Source organism: Peromyscus californicus, unplaced genomic scaffold, assembly GCF_007827085.1.
Source record: "Peromyscus californicus insignis strain IS unplaced genomic scaffold, ASM782708v3 Scaffold_4__1_contigs__length_199733344, whole genome shotgun sequence".
Lineage (NCBI taxonomy): Eukaryota > Metazoa > Chordata > Mammalia > Rodentia > Cricetidae > Peromyscus > Peromyscus californicus.
The window spans coordinates 6523019-6528917 of record NW_026294562.1 but is presented as its reverse complement, the minus strand read 5'-3'; the positions used below and the strand labels follow the sequence as shown (position 1 = coordinate 6528917).

The 5899-nt window shown below is 45.3% G+C and overlaps 1 long non-coding RNA gene across 1 annotated transcript; it reads right to left on the bottom strand.

Moving 5' to 3' along the window:
• Positions 1–588: 588 nt before the first annotated feature.
• LOC128094647 (uncharacterized) lies at positions 589–3775 on the bottom strand. Its single transcript, XR_008213021.1, has 3 exons — positions 3724–3775; positions 1854–2035; positions 589–749 (listed from the first exon to the last, which is right to left on the bottom strand). It is a non-coding gene; the product is annotated as an uncharacterized LOC128094647 (long non-coding RNA).
• Between the last annotated feature and the right edge of the window lie 2124 nt (positions 3776–5899).

Sequence of the window (5899 nt, the reverse complement as noted above, 5' to 3'; positions counted from 1 at the left end):
GATACCCCAGGTTGTTCTCCATCTTCACCCTTCTAGGAACCACAGAGAGAAAGCTGAAGGACAGAAGGATGCCTCACTTTTCAAACTCAGGGCTGGCCATAGATAGGAGCACTAGCTGGTGTGCCCAGAGGTGGGACTGTGCTCACCAACTGAGATACACTTGCACTCAAATGTTTCAAATTCTATTTTTATGTTAGTTTTTAACTGGCAACACAAAACCTTATCATTTATTTATATTAAAATAAACATAGGAATATTAGGATGAAATGTGAAGGGTTTGGGTTTTGCTTTTGTTTTTGGTTTATTGTTATTGTTGTTTAGTTTTGGTTTTTAGTGGGTTTTAAAGACTAGAATGAAGAGGAGGCATACCCCATTCATACGGGCTGTTGTGAGGTAGAAAGGTTTAATAAATGAAATGCTGTGGGCTCCCTAAATTCTCATGAGATCCATCTATGGCAGCTCCAGGCTGCCTCTCCAAACAACACTGTCAGAGAAACCAGAGACCAGTCACCAACTTAACATATAAAATCAGAGAAGAAAATTCAAGTTCATCTTGAAAAGAATTGGCTCAAACAGTGCACAAGCCAGAGACAGTTGACAAAGTGCTACCTGGCGCCAGGCTGCAGGGTTGACGGTCCTGGAGGATGTTTCCATTCTGTGCCTGGGATGAAAGGCCTTTGCGGACATCCCATGGGCCGAGGCAGGTGCCCTTGTGATGGAGGCAGATAGGGAATGGGCCACTCACTCTCCTACGTGCAAAAGGAAGCCCTGAGGTCAAATGCTGCTGTGGAGAGCAAGGTTCCAAGTCAGCAGACATCAAGGGTGGCAGCATTCTTATTTCTGGGCATTGCTTATGTTCTGAAAGCGACTCATCTCATTGTATGAAAAACACAAGCCAGGGGCAAAACTCAGCCAGAATCCCCTTCTCCAGCAGATAACAACTTCTGAATGTGTAGTAGAATTTTGGTGCAGCTGTCTTTTAGACTTATTTCATTTTTAATGGAGTGTATGTGTGAGGGGAGTGTTATGTACATGTGAGGGCAGGTGCCTACAGAGTTCAGAAGAGGGTGTAGGATCCCCTAGAGATAGAATTACAGGAGGTTGTGAGCCACCTCTCATGGGTGCTGGGAGAACTCTTCTATAAGTACAGTATGCACTCTTAACCACAGCCCCTTGGTGTTGTATTTGTGATAGACAAATGGGTTGATGTATGTCTGTGGATGTGTGTCCAATTTAAATCAATGATCATACTATCCACAATGTCCTGTAATCTACTTTTCACTAAATATTGTGAGCATGTTTTTACTAGTATGTTCTAAAAATTACTAGTAGTTCATATTTTTATAATGTATTACATATTAAACGTATAATAAATGACATATTAAACATATAATAAATGTACATTGTACATATACATTGTACATGGGCATTTATACATTCATGTACATGTACATTTCAATGTATAAATGCCCAAGATTATTGGGAATTTATTCCTGATTTTCAGTTATAAACAGTACTAGCAAAATAGCAATCATGTGTTGTACTGTGCACTCATTGACGGTTATTTTACTTAAGTCTCACGGTAATGCCATAAGTTAGGCACCATTATCAGCCCCATTTTTTTTTTTTTTTTTAAAGATTTATTTATTATGTATACAGCATGTATGACTTCAGGCCAGAAGAGGGCACCAGATCTCATTACAGATGGTTGTGAGCCACCATGTGGTTGCTGGGAATTGAACTCAGGACCTCTGGAAGAGCAGTTAGTGCTCTTAACCTCTGAGCCATCTCTCCAGCCCTTATCAGCCCCATTTTACAGCTGCAGAAACACAGAGAAAAATCACGGAACCTACCCCAAGGTGACAGAGCTCGGAGGGCATGCACCCAGGATGTGTACCCAGGACGTACAGGCAGGACCTGAAGACAGGCAGTCTATTGACCATCGAGAAATCTCGCTGAGGTTCAGCTTCTTCATCAACACAAATGTGAAGGAAGTCCCTTCCAATACTTGGTCCACCTCATAGCTGAGGACAACCTACAGCAGGGGTAAACACAGGAGCCATGCAGTCAGGGTAAACGCAGCAGTCATGCAGCAGGGTTTTTCCGAGCCTAGCAAGCCTGCACCATTTCTTAGCAGACTGCATTCCCAAGGCTTAGCTTTTCTGTCTGAAAAGTGGGGATGACAAAAGTTTCTGCTTCACTGGAATGCTTTGAGAAATAAGGGAGAGGATGCTAAGACAATGCTCTGAAGCTGCACACAACTGGTGAGACACACACAACTTGTGGTGGAATAATGCTGTCTAGTTTGACTGAGGGACTCACCGAGACTGCAATGTCCCAGTATGCAGTCCTTGGAGAACTGATAGTTTTCTTATTCTAGGGAGACAGCTCAGCTGACAAATCTTATTGAATGAACAGGGGGCTGTGTGTTAGATCCACTCCCCAAACCCACATTTTAAAAACAAAACAAGCCACCACAGCAGCCACAGGTCTGTAATTCCACTGACAGGAAGATTACCCAAAGCAGTGAGCTTGAGAGCCTGCCTCACAAGAGAAGGTGGAGATAGATTGAGGAAGACAACTGACCCCAGCCTGTGATCTCCATATACACCTAGTATTTACCAGCATGTGTGTATATCTATGCATACACATCTGTACCTGTGTATATACGTGCATGTATACCTCATGTGTGAATATACACCTGCACATGTGCATATACGCCTACATATGTGAACATGCACGTACATCTATGTGTGTATATAGATGCATGTACACCTGCACACACACATACACACTTTCATGCATGCACATACAGGAGAGGGGGGGCAATTAATCCAAGCAGCATCCAATTTCCTCTAGGTCAGGAGTTTCACCTACCATTAACAGCTATGACAAAGGATTTAGCTAAAAGCCACATGTGACAGTCAGTCATTCCTTCCCAGACCAGAGACTGGGGAGCGTGAGTTCTCTGCCCTCTGTGTCTTGGCCAGATCCAGGACTAAATGTCCTTGGGGGCGGGGGTAAGGAGGCCAGGCAGAAGAATGATACTATGGACGAGCAGGTGCCAGTGGCCATCTGTGTCCTCTCAACAGTCTCTGGAAGTCTGCCACCACAGTTCCCTTGCAGAAAGGTTTGCTTTTCCTACTAGTAACTGGACTAGAGACTTGTTCTCTGTGGGTGAACAAGTCCTTGACATTTGCTATCCTAGGAAGGTGCTGTCCTCTTCTCAGGGGCTGTTGTGTATTCAGGTGATGCTCCATGATGACATCTCTGTGGTGTATACAGGTGATGCTCCATGATGACATCCCTGTGGTGTATACAGGTGATGTTCCATGATGTCATCTCTGTGGTGTGTATAGATAGTGCTCCATGAGGACACCCCACAGGAGAAATGAAAAGGCTTCATTGTCACCCTCCTTCCCTGGAGGACAGCACACAGACTGACGCGTCACCAACTAGCTGCTCCTTTTAGTCCCCCAAACCACCTGAAGATGTGGAGGCAGCCAGCACCCAGAGGTCTAAGACCAGCCAAGAGGACAGACACGCTGAGCTGTGTTCCGCTGGCCCTCTTTGACAACCCCCACCCACACACTGCTTACACAAACCTGATAAAAATCCCACTCTTCTTTCCACTTTCTCATGGTTTCTTCTCACACAGGAGGCTGTTTCAGAGGCTGCAAAACAACCACTTTGCCATCCCCTCTCCATCCCTCCCATGAGTACCTGAAAGCGCTTTTCTGTCTGAAGCCAGTGTAGGCCTTTCTCTGTGTTGACCTGGAGAAAGAAGCCAGACAGGCTGAAGTGAAACGAGGGGGCCTTAGGCAGGCAAGGTGAAACAGCAACACACCTTTTCATAGTTAAACAAATGCAGCAGAAACAAATGTAACACATCCTTACATCATTAAACAAATGCAGCAGAAACAAATGTAACACATCTTTGCCCAGTTAAAATAATATTCCACAACACGCCTCCTCTGCAGCCTTTTTAAGCTTGTATTTTATAGTTTCTTCAATGAGAAATACAGACTCCTGGAAAAAATGGACCTTTCAAAGCAAACCAAAATTCTGGTTCTGCCTGTAGAGGTGTGGAAGAACGGCTTTACTGAGTGACTTTGAAGAAACCTCATCCAAACTTCTCCTTTGGTAGATGGGACACCTGCAACTCAGAGAAATGGCTTCCTCCAGATAGGATGTAGTTGTGGTGACCAGAAAAGGACATTGGCTTCTACTATACAGGAAAGACCTCTGTCACCAAGTGGCTGAGACCCGAGCTGTGACAGTAATCCTACTGCCAAGTAAGGGCAACTTAGCCCTCACCCCATCCCTACAAGAGAGCAAGGGAACTTCTTACGAATTCAAGGACATTGTCATGTGTTTCCAAAAGAGCAATTGAGGGCTCCCTTAGGTTCCTGATGTCACATTACCATTCTGTGCTGCATTTTAATGGTTGACAGGAAGTAGGCACTGTGGTAGTACTGTGTTCCCCAAAATATTGTGCACGCTAATAAACTTATCTGGGGTCAGAGAACAGGACAGCCACAATATTCAATACAGAGGATAGGCAGTGGTAGCACACGCCTTTAATCCTAGCATTCCAGATGCAGAAATCCCTCTGAATCTCTGTGAGTTCAAGGCCACATTGGAAACAGCCAGGCATGATGACTCATGCCTTTAATCCCAGGGAGTAATGGCAGAAAGATATACAAGGCGTGAAGATCAGAAACTAGCAGCATTTGGCTGGTTAAGCTTCAGGCTTTTGGGCAGCAGTTCAGCTGAGATCCATTCTGAATGAGGACTCAGGATTCCAGTCTAAGGAAATAGGGTCAGCTGAGGAACTGGTGAGGTGAGGTAGCTGTGGCTTGTTCTGCTTCTCTGATCTTCCAGCATTCACCCCAATACCTGGCTTCAGGTTTGATTTTATTAATAAGACTCTTTAAGATTCATACTACAGGGCGACAGTGGCTTTTTAGGGTCCAGGGCTTCTGCAGCCTTTGTTTCTGGTCTCCAGAGTTCTAGTGCCACTCTCTCACCCTATACACATGTAGCTCATTTCAGCTATGTGTTGACTTGCTACAACATTTCGCCTTCCAGAAGGTTGCCTGAACTCTCCCTGAGCTTCAGCCATGGAAAAACACTGCAAGCTGGAAGCCAGGGGGAGGAGAAGATGCAGAAGCCTGTTTTCCTGGATGGTCCAGGTTGGAGGGTTAGAACACACAGAGGGGAGGAGGTAGCAGGGTCTCTGAGGAACGTCCTAGCAGCAGGAGTAAGGAAACTGTAGCCAAAAGCTCCCTGGGGAAGAAGAGCACTCAGTTCCAGCATCCCCAGCCTGGACCAATCGTGCATCACCTCAAGCTGACATTTAAAGATAAGCCCTACAGAAAAGAGCCTATAACTTTTAGAGAGTAAGTAGTGATTAGAATTTCTGAGTTTGGGTGAGGAATTACTCTTGTATGGCACTCTTGAGAGAGAGAGAGAGAGAGAGAGAGAGAGAGAGAGAGAGAGAGAGAGAGAGAGAGAGAAATGAAGAGGCCAGGCCACCCCTCCAATCATACCATTGAATGTCGGGTAGAGACAAGACAGCATCCACAGAAGTACTCCAGAGCTGACTCTTTTCTTTACCTCCAAGCTTCCCCTGTGTGGAGACAGGTTCCACCACACGATTACAAAGCATTTAAAGCCCTCTTCCCACAGTGACTGTAAGAATCAACACTCCCCTTAGTTTCCCCTGCCCCTCTTCACTCTCAGATACAGTCTGGTGTGGTAAACAAAAGCACCAGAAAAAGTCACCCTGGAGAAGGAAGGAAAATATGCGTCCCAAGACCCCCTGAAGGTTGTCACAATATTAGCTGGTTCCATTCAACCAAGTCACAGTTTAACAGTTCCCAGCGAACTGGGACCC